This window comes from Symphalangus syndactylus, chromosome 22 (genome assembly GCF_028878055.3).
Source record: "Symphalangus syndactylus isolate Jambi chromosome 22, NHGRI_mSymSyn1-v2.1_pri, whole genome shotgun sequence".
NCBI lineage: Eukaryota > Metazoa > Chordata > Mammalia > Primates > Hylobatidae > Symphalangus > Symphalangus syndactylus.
In genome coordinates, this window is record NC_072444.2 from 27588600 (window position 1) to 27598789 (window position 10190).

General features: G+C 52.4%; 1 protein-coding gene across 1 annotated transcript in view; it reads right to left on the reverse strand.

Annotated features, from left to right (window-relative positions):
* The window catches only part of SPSB1 (splA/ryanodine receptor domain and SOCS box containing 1), a 77898-nt gene extending 67931 nt beyond the window's left edge, over positions 1 to 9967 (reverse strand). Inside the window, exon 1 of the mRNA XM_055261843.2 lies at positions 9782 to 9967. The gene's annotated coding sequence lies outside the window, so the exon portion shown is untranslated. The remainder of the gene's footprint in view (positions 1 to 9781) is intronic.
* Positions 9968 to 10190: the final 223 nt, after the last annotated feature.

Sequence of the window (10190 nt, forward strand, 5' to 3'; positions counted from 1 at the left end):
GCAGCCTTACTCCTCGGTTCAATGGAATCACTGTTGTGTCTCCTGGTAGGAGCATTCTTCCCTCTGGAACCAAGACCTCCAGGCCAGCAGAGCATAAAGTCACAGGAAGAGGAAGCAACAATTTCGCTAGTGAGTCCCTAGGGGATATGATGCATGGTGCCGCTCCCATTTCCTCCCCTTGATTCCTGGACCCGTGAATCCTGGCTATGGGAGAAACCAGAACCATATATTGGATGCTGATACAGAGTACACAGAGCCTTTTGAAGACCCCTGCCCCAGCCCTACAAAGTACTGTCACCTATCTGGCATTGTAATCACAACTTCAAAAGACTCTACAGCCCTTCTTTCAAGTCAGCTGCTTCAGGATGGTGGGGAACGTGGTCATTCCCAGACCCAGGTCAAAGACCCCGGGGACCACTCGTATGAGTCCCAGAGTCTAAAGGCCAGAGAACCTGGAGTTCTGACATCCAAGCGCAGGAGAGGAGCATCCCAGCTCTGGGACAGAGAGCCAGGATTCGCCCTTCCTCCAGCTTTTTGTTTCATCCAAGCCCCCGGCTGACTGGATGGTGCCTGCCCGCATGGAGAGCAGATCCTCCCCACCCAGTTGAGTGACTCAATTGCCAGTGTCCTCCAAAAACACCCTCACAGACACATCTGGGGCAGCCCGATCAGTCTACACAATGTCAAACCACTGGGCTTCCCTGTCAGCAGAAAAGGGACAGGCTCAGTGTGTACTGAAGCACAGAGAATAATCAATGCTTTGCCATCTATCTGGGTATTCCTTAATCTAGTCAAGTTGACATCCAAAATCAATCATCACAGGTCTACCCCTTATCAGCTGGCACCCATAGGCACCCACTGGCATCTTCTTAAACCATACTTAATTTCCAAATAAAGGCCATAACAAGACCGTAGTTCCACTTAGCATGATAGGTGAAACCAGCGGGCTCGTGCTCACCAGCCAATTCCGTGCACAGGAGCTCACTGCCACACTTCTTTGGTTGTGAAGTGAGTTCCTTGGAAGCAGTGCTACGTGGACAGCATGACAGTGGGTAAGGTGTTCTGTGAATCAATGGATGGTGACTGTGGCAGAAGCACTGTGTGCAGGGAAGACGAATCTGTATCCAGAATAAGTGCCTGTTCCAGTAAGGACAAAATGCTGCCCCTTCCAAAACAGAAGTGGTCCAATGTGCCTTCCAGCAGGTGCAGTGATCATCCTGGGGAATGGGGCCATATTGGAGCTCAGTGTTAAGTCTCCGCTGCTGGCAGACTGGCACCCAGTGGTAGCCATAGCCAGGTCGGCTTTGGTGAGTGGCAGTCCATGTTGCTAAGCCCGCGCATCCCCTCCATCTCTGCCACCATGACCACTTTGTTCCTGAGCCCATCAGGCGATGACAGGGGTGGCGAGGGAAAGAGGCTGACTAGAACCCACCTAGGTCATCCTACCCACATAACTCATGTCCTCTGCCCACTCAGGAGGTCTATCCACATACATCTTCCCCCAATTTCTTTTTTGTTTGGTTGGTTTTTTTGATACAGGGTCTCATTCTGTTGCCTAGGCTGGAGAAATCACAGCTCACTGCAGCCTCAAACTCCTAGGCTCAAGTGATCCTCTCACCTCAGCCTCCCAAGTAGCTGGGACTGTGGGCATGAGCTACCATGCCCAGCTAATTTTTTATTTTTGTAGAGAGGCGGGGGCAGGGAGTCTTACTATGTTGCCCAGGCTGGTCTCAAACTCCTTGGGCTCAAGCAATCCTCCCAACTTGGCCTCCCAAAGTGCTGGATTACAGGTGTGAGCCACTATGCCAGGTCCCCAGATTTCTTTGTCACCAATCTTCCAATCATATTCTTTCCAAGTCCCCAAGTCCCTGACCATCCAGCCAAATCATCAGGCACAGTCCATGAATCAGTATATAATCACTCATCTGGCCATCTCTCCTTCAAAGCAAGGTGCACAACCAGATGCACTGCCCAAAGCTCTGCCCGGGAGGATTTCCCTTCACCCCTGTCCTTCAGAGATGTCCCAGCAAGGGGCTACAGTGCTGCAGCTGCCCACTTTCGGGTTGTGCCTGCATATAGTGCAGAGCCATCTGTAGCCATCTGCAAACCAGGCTGAGTCTTCTCTTCCACTGTCAACCGATCATAGGGAACTCTCCAGGAGACCATAGGTACAGGCTGGAGAGAGAAGGCAGTGGGCAAAGTAAGAACCATGGGCCTTTGGACCACTTCCTCATGTCACTTACTTGTGCCTTCAGGACCTGCTCTAGACCTGATCCCATACCTACCACTTCCACTCAATGGGAACGTTCTGCCATACATGCCCAACGTATGGTTTGGTGGGTCAGATCATAGATAACACCCATTTCATGATGGGCAGCTCAGGTCACATGGCAACTTCGTGGCTGATGGTCAAATGTTAAGTTTCTACTAGGGCCCAGTATTAGGCCAAGAGCTGTCTCTCAAAAGGAATGAAGTTATTTGTGGATGATGGCAGGGCTTTGCTCCAAAATCCCAAGGCCTGTACTGCGATTCATCTACAGGGGCCTGCGAAAGGCTTTAAGCAGCCTGCCTGTCTGCCACTGACCTCAACCACCACTGGATCTGCTGGTGGCCCAAGTGGCAAAGCAGGTTGCACAGCAGCCTGGACCTGTTGCAGTCTTCTGCTACGGGCCCCACTCAAAACTAGAAGCATTAGGGTGACTTAGCAAATGGGCTGGAGTAACACACCCAAATGAGGAATGTGTTGCCTCCAAAATCCAAATAGGCCCACTAGGCATTGTGCCTCTTTCTTGGTTGCAGGAGGAAAACTGTAACAACTTATTCTTCACCTTAGAGGGGATACCTTCACAGGCCTGACACTACTGGACCCCGAGAAATTTCACTAAGGGAGAAGGCCCCCGAATTTCAGTAGAATTTATTTCTGATCGCTTGACATGTAAATGTCCTACCAATAAGGCCAGAGTGGTTGCGACTTCTTGCTCACTAGGTCCAATCAAGCATAATGACATCAATGTAATGGACCAGCATGGTACCTCTTTTTTTTTTTTTTTTTTGAGACAGGGTCTTGCTCTGTTGCCCAGGTTGGAGTAAAGTAGCACAATCACTGCTTACTGCAAGTCTTGACCTCCTAGGCTCAAGCAATCCTCCCACCTCAGCCACCCAAAGTAGCTGGGACCACAGGCATGCACCATCATGTCTGGCTAATTTTTTTAAAAGGTTTTTGTAGAGATGATAATGGTGAAACCTCATCTCTACTAAAAAAAAAAAAAAAAAAAAAAAAAAAAAAAATTGACTGGGCGTGGTGGTGCACACTTGTAGCCCAGCTACTCGGGAGGCTGAAGCAGGAGAATCACTTAAGTCCAGGAGGCAGAGGATGCAGTGAACCAAGATCAAGCGAGACTCTGCCTTAAAAAAAAAATTAAAAAAATTTAAAAACTGTAGAGATGATGTCTTACTATGTTGCCCAGGCTGGTCTCAAACTCCTGAGTTCAAGCGATCCTCCTGCCTCGGCCTCCTGAAGTGCTAGGATTACAGGAGTGAGCCACCGTGCCCAGCCCCAGCATGATATCTGTGGAAGGGAAAGGTGATCAAGATGACTGTGAACTAAACTGTGACATAGGGCTGGAGAGCTGATACACCTATCAGCCAAGACCGTCAAGGGGAATTACTGGCCTTACCAGCTGGAAGCAAACTGCTTCTGGTGGGCCTTATGGACAGGTATAAAGAGAAAGGCATTTGCCAGATCAAAGCTGCATGCAGTAGCAGGCACCAGAGATGTGTGAATTTTGGAGTCACCACTTGGTTAAGTTTACAATAATCCACTATCAGTTTCCAAAGTCCATCTGTCTTCTGCACAGGCCAAATGGGAGAGTTGAATGGGGATGTGGTGGGGGTCACCACCCCTGCCTCCTCCAAGTCCTTGATAGTGGTGCTAATCTCTGCAGCCCCACCCCAGGGATGCAATGTTGCTTTTGATGTACTATTTTCCTAGGCAGAGGCAACGCTAATGGTTTCCATTTGGCCTTTCCCACCATAATAGCCCTCACCGCACAAGTTAGGGAACCAGTGTGGGGATTCTGCTAGGTGCTAAGTATGTCTATTTCGAATCTGGAACAGGAAATAACCCCAGGATGGGTTCAGGGATCCACGGGAGCCACCAGGAGTCAAACCTAAGCTAAAACTCCATTGATCACCTGACCTCCTCTGACTGCTGGGCCACAGTGATGTTTTTAGTTTCCTGGAATCAGTATCAGTTCAGTGTCCAGTTATCCCTGAATAGTCTAATTATTTCCCTTTCCTCAATGCATATTCACCCTGGTAAAAGGCCGTAGGTCCCTTTGGGGAAGGCTAGGAGGATAACTAATAGCATAAACTTTCTCTAGTGTACTGAGGTCCTTCTTCAAAGGGACCCAGCCTCCAATTCATTCATTCATTCATTCACTCATTCATTCATTTATTCATTCACTCATTCATTCACTCATTCATGGGGGCTTAGTTGTGTAAACTGGCTTAAGTCTGGGAAGTTGATTGAGGGCTGTGATTTTCTGTTTTAATTATTCAAGTTAGACTTTTTTTCATTTGACCTGTAAGTTTCTGCTTATACAGAAAACTTAAAAGAATCAAGTAACTTATAAGATCAAGTAAGAATTTCACAGGTTTCCTGTCTATTTCCCTTCTAGGAACACCATGATTAACTATCCAATGCCATAGATCCACACAAGTCAAGACTATTCTGATGGCAGCTTTGCCTCTGCTGTCTATTAGGTAACCACACTCACCTTGCTTTGGATGGCTGAGTACTGCCACTTGGCCCCTGCACTCCAAATGCAATTACTCCCGTTGCATTTAAGTTCTCCATTTGAGTGACTGCGGCTCCCACTGTAAGGGCTGGATCACGGAGCTCTTCAGGGATGCTGGGGCCCCCTCACAAATCTATTTCTCAACGTACTGGTGAAAGATCTGTCTTCTGAATCTTCCCAGTGTGGGTAAGTAGCTTTTAAGAGACAAATCCACTCCAGCATTCCAATGTCCCTAAGCCTATGAATCCCTAACTGTACATGAAACCTAAGCCTTTGAATCCCTAACTCTACATGAAACCTAAGCCTGTGAATCCCTAACTCTACATTAAACCAAAGGAGACCCAGAAACTCCAACTCACTCACAGTGGGTCATCCTTTGATCCATGTTCCAGTCAACCAACCAAACAGATCTCTTCTTAACCCCCTGAGCTACGACATTAAGTGCAGAATCTCTTCTTAGTGGGCCCATATCCATAAATTCGGCCGGATCCAACTTCATGTTCGTTCCACATCCTAATATCCACTCCCACACATGCTCCCTTGGTGTCTGTATAAATTAGAAAACTCAAGTGGTTCTCTTGGAGTGGAGTGCAGCTCCTCACTCTGACCTTGGAAAGGGTGTGACCAGATCGGCCACACTCAGACTGTCTGGCAAGGTGTGTTCACAACTGGGGCACCTGTCAAGCCCTTGTCACAGGTAGGTTTTTCCAACCCTGGAATCCTATATTCCTACTCAGCAGTCATTTCTCAAGTGTGGAGTTTGCATCCTAATACTTTCTTCATCTTGTGCTCAAATCACCCATTGCCTCCCTAGTTTTCCAAGAGATGCCCAAGGGTGGCAGAGGCTCTTGGATTTCTCTACCCATCGCCTACGCAGTAAATTCAAGAGGGTCAGGCTAAGCTTCAGGTCAGATCCAGAGCTTGTTGACAAACCATTCTCACAGTCACATCTCCTGACACCCAGCCCTGCCACAAATCCCATGCCTGCATTGCACAAGGTCTGGACCTCAATGGCAGGCAAGGCTGGGCTGTGCCTTGGCGGACTCTCTTCCCCATCTCCAAGAAAGGCCCCGAGAGCCTAAGCCTGTTGTTGATGTGGTCTGTCTCATGACCACTGGACTCATTTATTTTTAACGTTGGGCAATGAACAGAACTTTTAAAACACAAAGCAAACAGGCAGCTTCCAGGGGGTTGGCAGCAGGACAGATCCCCCAATGAGCTGTTGGGTTTTGCCATCCTCCCTTTGTCCAAGCAAGGAAGGAGCCTCAAGCCCAAGTCAGAAAGGACGTACATCTCCCGACTCTCGCCCCGCATAGAGTAACAGTCAACCTCTTTGAGACGTGACGCTTCCTTTAAATGCTTCTTAGGAAGAAGCTACAGATGACCTGACATCTTGTATTTGCTTCAAAATAATCCAGCGTGTGTGTGTATGTGTGCACATGTGTGTGCATATGTATGTGTGCATGCATACGTTTGTATATGTGTGTGTACACATGTGCACGTCTTCTGTAAGCATAGGTATGTATGTGCATATGTGAGTATGCGTATGTGTGTGCGTGCGAGGTGAGAAAACCTGACGGCTCATTATACTCTGCTTCTAACTTTGGTATGTTTGACATTTTCCATAATAACAAAAAATTTCATTAAAAAAATGAGCCCATGCTCCTTGAAGAAAAGGCTAAGGTGGTGGAGGTGACAAACTTACTGGTGAAGGGCTTGGGTGCCAAATCTGGATTCCAGTTTTGGCTCCACCATTCCCTTGCCGCGAGACCTTAGCCAAGTTACCTGCAATCCTCAGGAGAACAGACATGGAGGCAAAACCCACTTCCCAGGGTCCTCAGGAAGCCCATGAGTCAATGCATCAAGGACTCAGATCAGAGCCAGTACTCGCATGCACCGTGAAACCATGAAACCATTCCCCGCTATTATTATGCTTAGGACTCAAAGTCACGTCCATAAAGCACTCTGTAGCACAGAGCCTGGCACCTGGCTGCCAGTGGAACTTTAGACTGGGGGAGATGTTATCAGATAACTGGGGGGAGGGGAGAGCGCTCACTGAAAGTCCAAAATCAAAGTCCCTTAGAGTCTGGATTTCATTGATCTAGTGTTGAGGGTTGGGGAGAGGATAACACACCCCTAGGCAGACTGAGGCACACCTGTACCTGACCTGTGCTTTCGTCTGATAACATTTTTCAGAACAAAAAGATACACTGAATCACGCACACCAGCCACAACCTATTTCTTGAGAAGAATTGATACAAAATGCCCAGACGAACTCATGAACACCGTAAGAATCAGAGGTTTCACTAAATTTGAAAATGCGTCTGCAGGCAAGTTTCCATCCACCAAGGAGGAGGGGCAGGTGCAAGAAGGGAGCACGGCACATACCATGGGGGTGGGAGGGCAGCGCTGGCTTCCACGAGCTAGGCCCCCACCCCATTCCCCAGCTCTGGTGAAGAAATTAAACATCTGTGATGATTCCAAGAGGGTGAGCTTTTTACAGCAGCCCAGAGGAACCCACTGAAGGGTGGATCCAGCCTTACTAGAGCAGCCCAAGAAACTGCCTCACCCAGCTCCAAAGTGACATCACCAGGGCCCCAGGCGGGACTACTCCTTCCTAACAGCCCTGAAACCCACTGATTCTTCCCAGGGCCTGGCCTCTCTGAAGCCGGCATGGCACCGGCCTTGCTCCCTACTCGGGGCTGTCTGAGCCACTGGGGCCAATGTGCTACTGCTTTTGTTTTCTCTGCTGCTAGGGTGGTAGCCAGACTGGAAAAGGAAGACTTGTAAAGTGATTGCCTTAGTCCACTCCACACCTCCCCAACCGCAAACACACACACACACACACACACACACACACTCTCCATCTACTGGGTAAAGTGCTCCCTGCAGAAGAAAAGCAGCTGTAAGAGAGCAGGAGTGCTTTAAATGATCTAATCCAGCCCATCACTTCACAGCTGGGGAGACATGAAGTGCCTGGCCCATGACCTCAGTGCTGGGGACAGTAACCAACAGCAACAGTTTCAGGACTGGGGAGTCTTGGTCCACAGCCCTGGCTGTGCAGTCTGGGTAAGTGAACCACCCTCTCTGGGCCTCTCTAGGACAGGCTGGCCTAGACAGTAAGACAGGGCTTCCCTGACTCCAAAATTCCTCAGTGGGGAGAGACCACCTGTGCCGCTCATGCTTCCCCAGGGCTTTCACCACTGGGAGGGGGGTCTGAGGAGGGGGACAGGGCAGAAGGGAGAGGCCCCCATCCCCTTCCTTGCTTGCTGTTCTCCTCACACCCGACAGTGAGAAATGAAGTTGTGGGCCCAGCCCCCCCAACGAGAAAATTCTTCCAAGGACACCAAACCTTAGTCACCAGGGATGGCGCTTTTACCATGAACACCTGTTAAAACTCAACTCATGACCAGTTTCTGATGCTACAGACTGGAGTGTTTAATTAAATATTACTCACTCAGGAAGCAGCCCCTGCCAACTCACCCCCAAACTGTGTAGTTCATTTTCAGAGAAATGGAGAGAGGAAGAGCCTGAGCTCTCCTCGGGGGCACCAGCAGGGCTTGCCTAGTGGGGTGTCTGTGGCCCAGCATGCCCGGCTATCCAGAACCAAGCAAAGAAACCACCATGAGGAGCAGTACCTAGGAACCAGAGGGCCCCCTGGATGGTCCCCACACACACTCACAAACACACACACACACACACACACAAAGACACGCAGATACACACTTGGAGACACACATTCAGACACATACACAGACGCACTCAGAGACACAGACACAGAGACAGACACAGAGACACACGTGTGGACAAAGACACACAGAGACACAAAGACACAGCGACACACACAAAGACACAGCACAGAGACACGCATTTGCAGAGACAGACACTCAGAGACACAAACTTGCAGACACACACCCAAAGACATATACACACTCACACACAGACACACTCACAAAGACACACACAGACATACACAGAGAGGCACACACAAATACACAAAGACGCACTCAGAGGCACACACAGTCACTCAGAGTCTCAGACAGGCACACATTGACAGACACACAGACTCACACACACAGAGACACATACATACACAGATGCACTTAGAGACACACTCACACACCCACCCACATGAACACACAGCCACACTCATACGCAGCTACATATTCACAAGGACACGCACAAACACACACGCAGATGCACTCTCTGAGACACCCGCTCTTCCTGCAGACCCACACTCTCCCCTCGGGGCCGTCCCGTCCCGTCCTCACCGGAACCTGGACGCCACCGAGCCCAGTACACGCCCGGGGACGGTGACCCATCCGCGGTTCCTCCCGCGGGCCCAGGCCGCCCTTGCTTTTCTGATTTAATCGATTTCCTGACAACCCTCCGGCTCTCCCTCCGCTGCTGGGAGAAGCCACGGCGGCTCCGGCGCGGCGGGGAGGGCGGCGCTCGGGTGTCCCCGGCAGGCTCCCTGGGGGAGGCGCTGCGGGAGGGTGGGGGCGCCCCGACGGGGGCCCGGGCCGCGCCGCCAATCCCGACTCGGACTGGCGGGAAAAGCGAAACTAACTCAACCGAGCGGGGTCCCGCTTTCCCCGGGCTAAGGCGGGGACGGGTCGGCGGCCCCGGAGCGCCCCAGCCCCTCCTCGGGACCGCAACTCGTTGCGACGGTCCCCGCGCCCCGAGACCCCCGCGGCGCCTCGTCCCGGGACCCCTGCCCTGCAGCGGCGACAGCGCGGGGCGGGCCTGGGCCCCTCTCCCAGGAGCCGCGGCGAGGGAGGCGCCCCCGGAGCCACCAAGGGAGGAGCCGCGCCCCGAGTCCCCATCCCGTACTCCACCCGCTCCCCCGCGCCCGGCCCCGCGCCACCCACTCGGTCCCCCAGCGCCGCGATCCCCGCGTCCGCCCCCGCCCGGCCCCCCGCGCCTCCCCCTCCCGGGCCGGACGCCCACCCATCGGGTCCCAGGTGCCCCGCGCCGCCTACCGCGCCCGGGGTGCCGCCGCCGCCGCCGCTGCTGCTCTCCAAGGCTGAGGAGGCTCGGGCGCCCGGGCCGCGCCCGCCGCAGGGAGCGAAGTCGCCTCCTCCCCGCGGCCCCGGCGCCGGCGCCTGGAGCCTGGTTCCTGCTGCGAGCGCGCAGGCTGCCCGAGCGCGACTTCTGTGCGGAGGAGAAAAAGCAACCGACGGCTTTAAAGTGAAAAAAAAGAGAAAAGCGCCGGTGGGCGGGGCCGCCCCTGCCCCGCCCCGCCCCGCCCCCCGCCTCCGGCGCAAGGACCACTCAGCACAGCAGGGAAGGCCGGGGGCGCGGGGCGCGGGGCGCGTCAGCCCGGCGCTGGTTCGGCCGCCCCCTCCGCCCCCTTAGTCCGCAGCCCTCTCCTGAGCCGCCGCCGCCCTG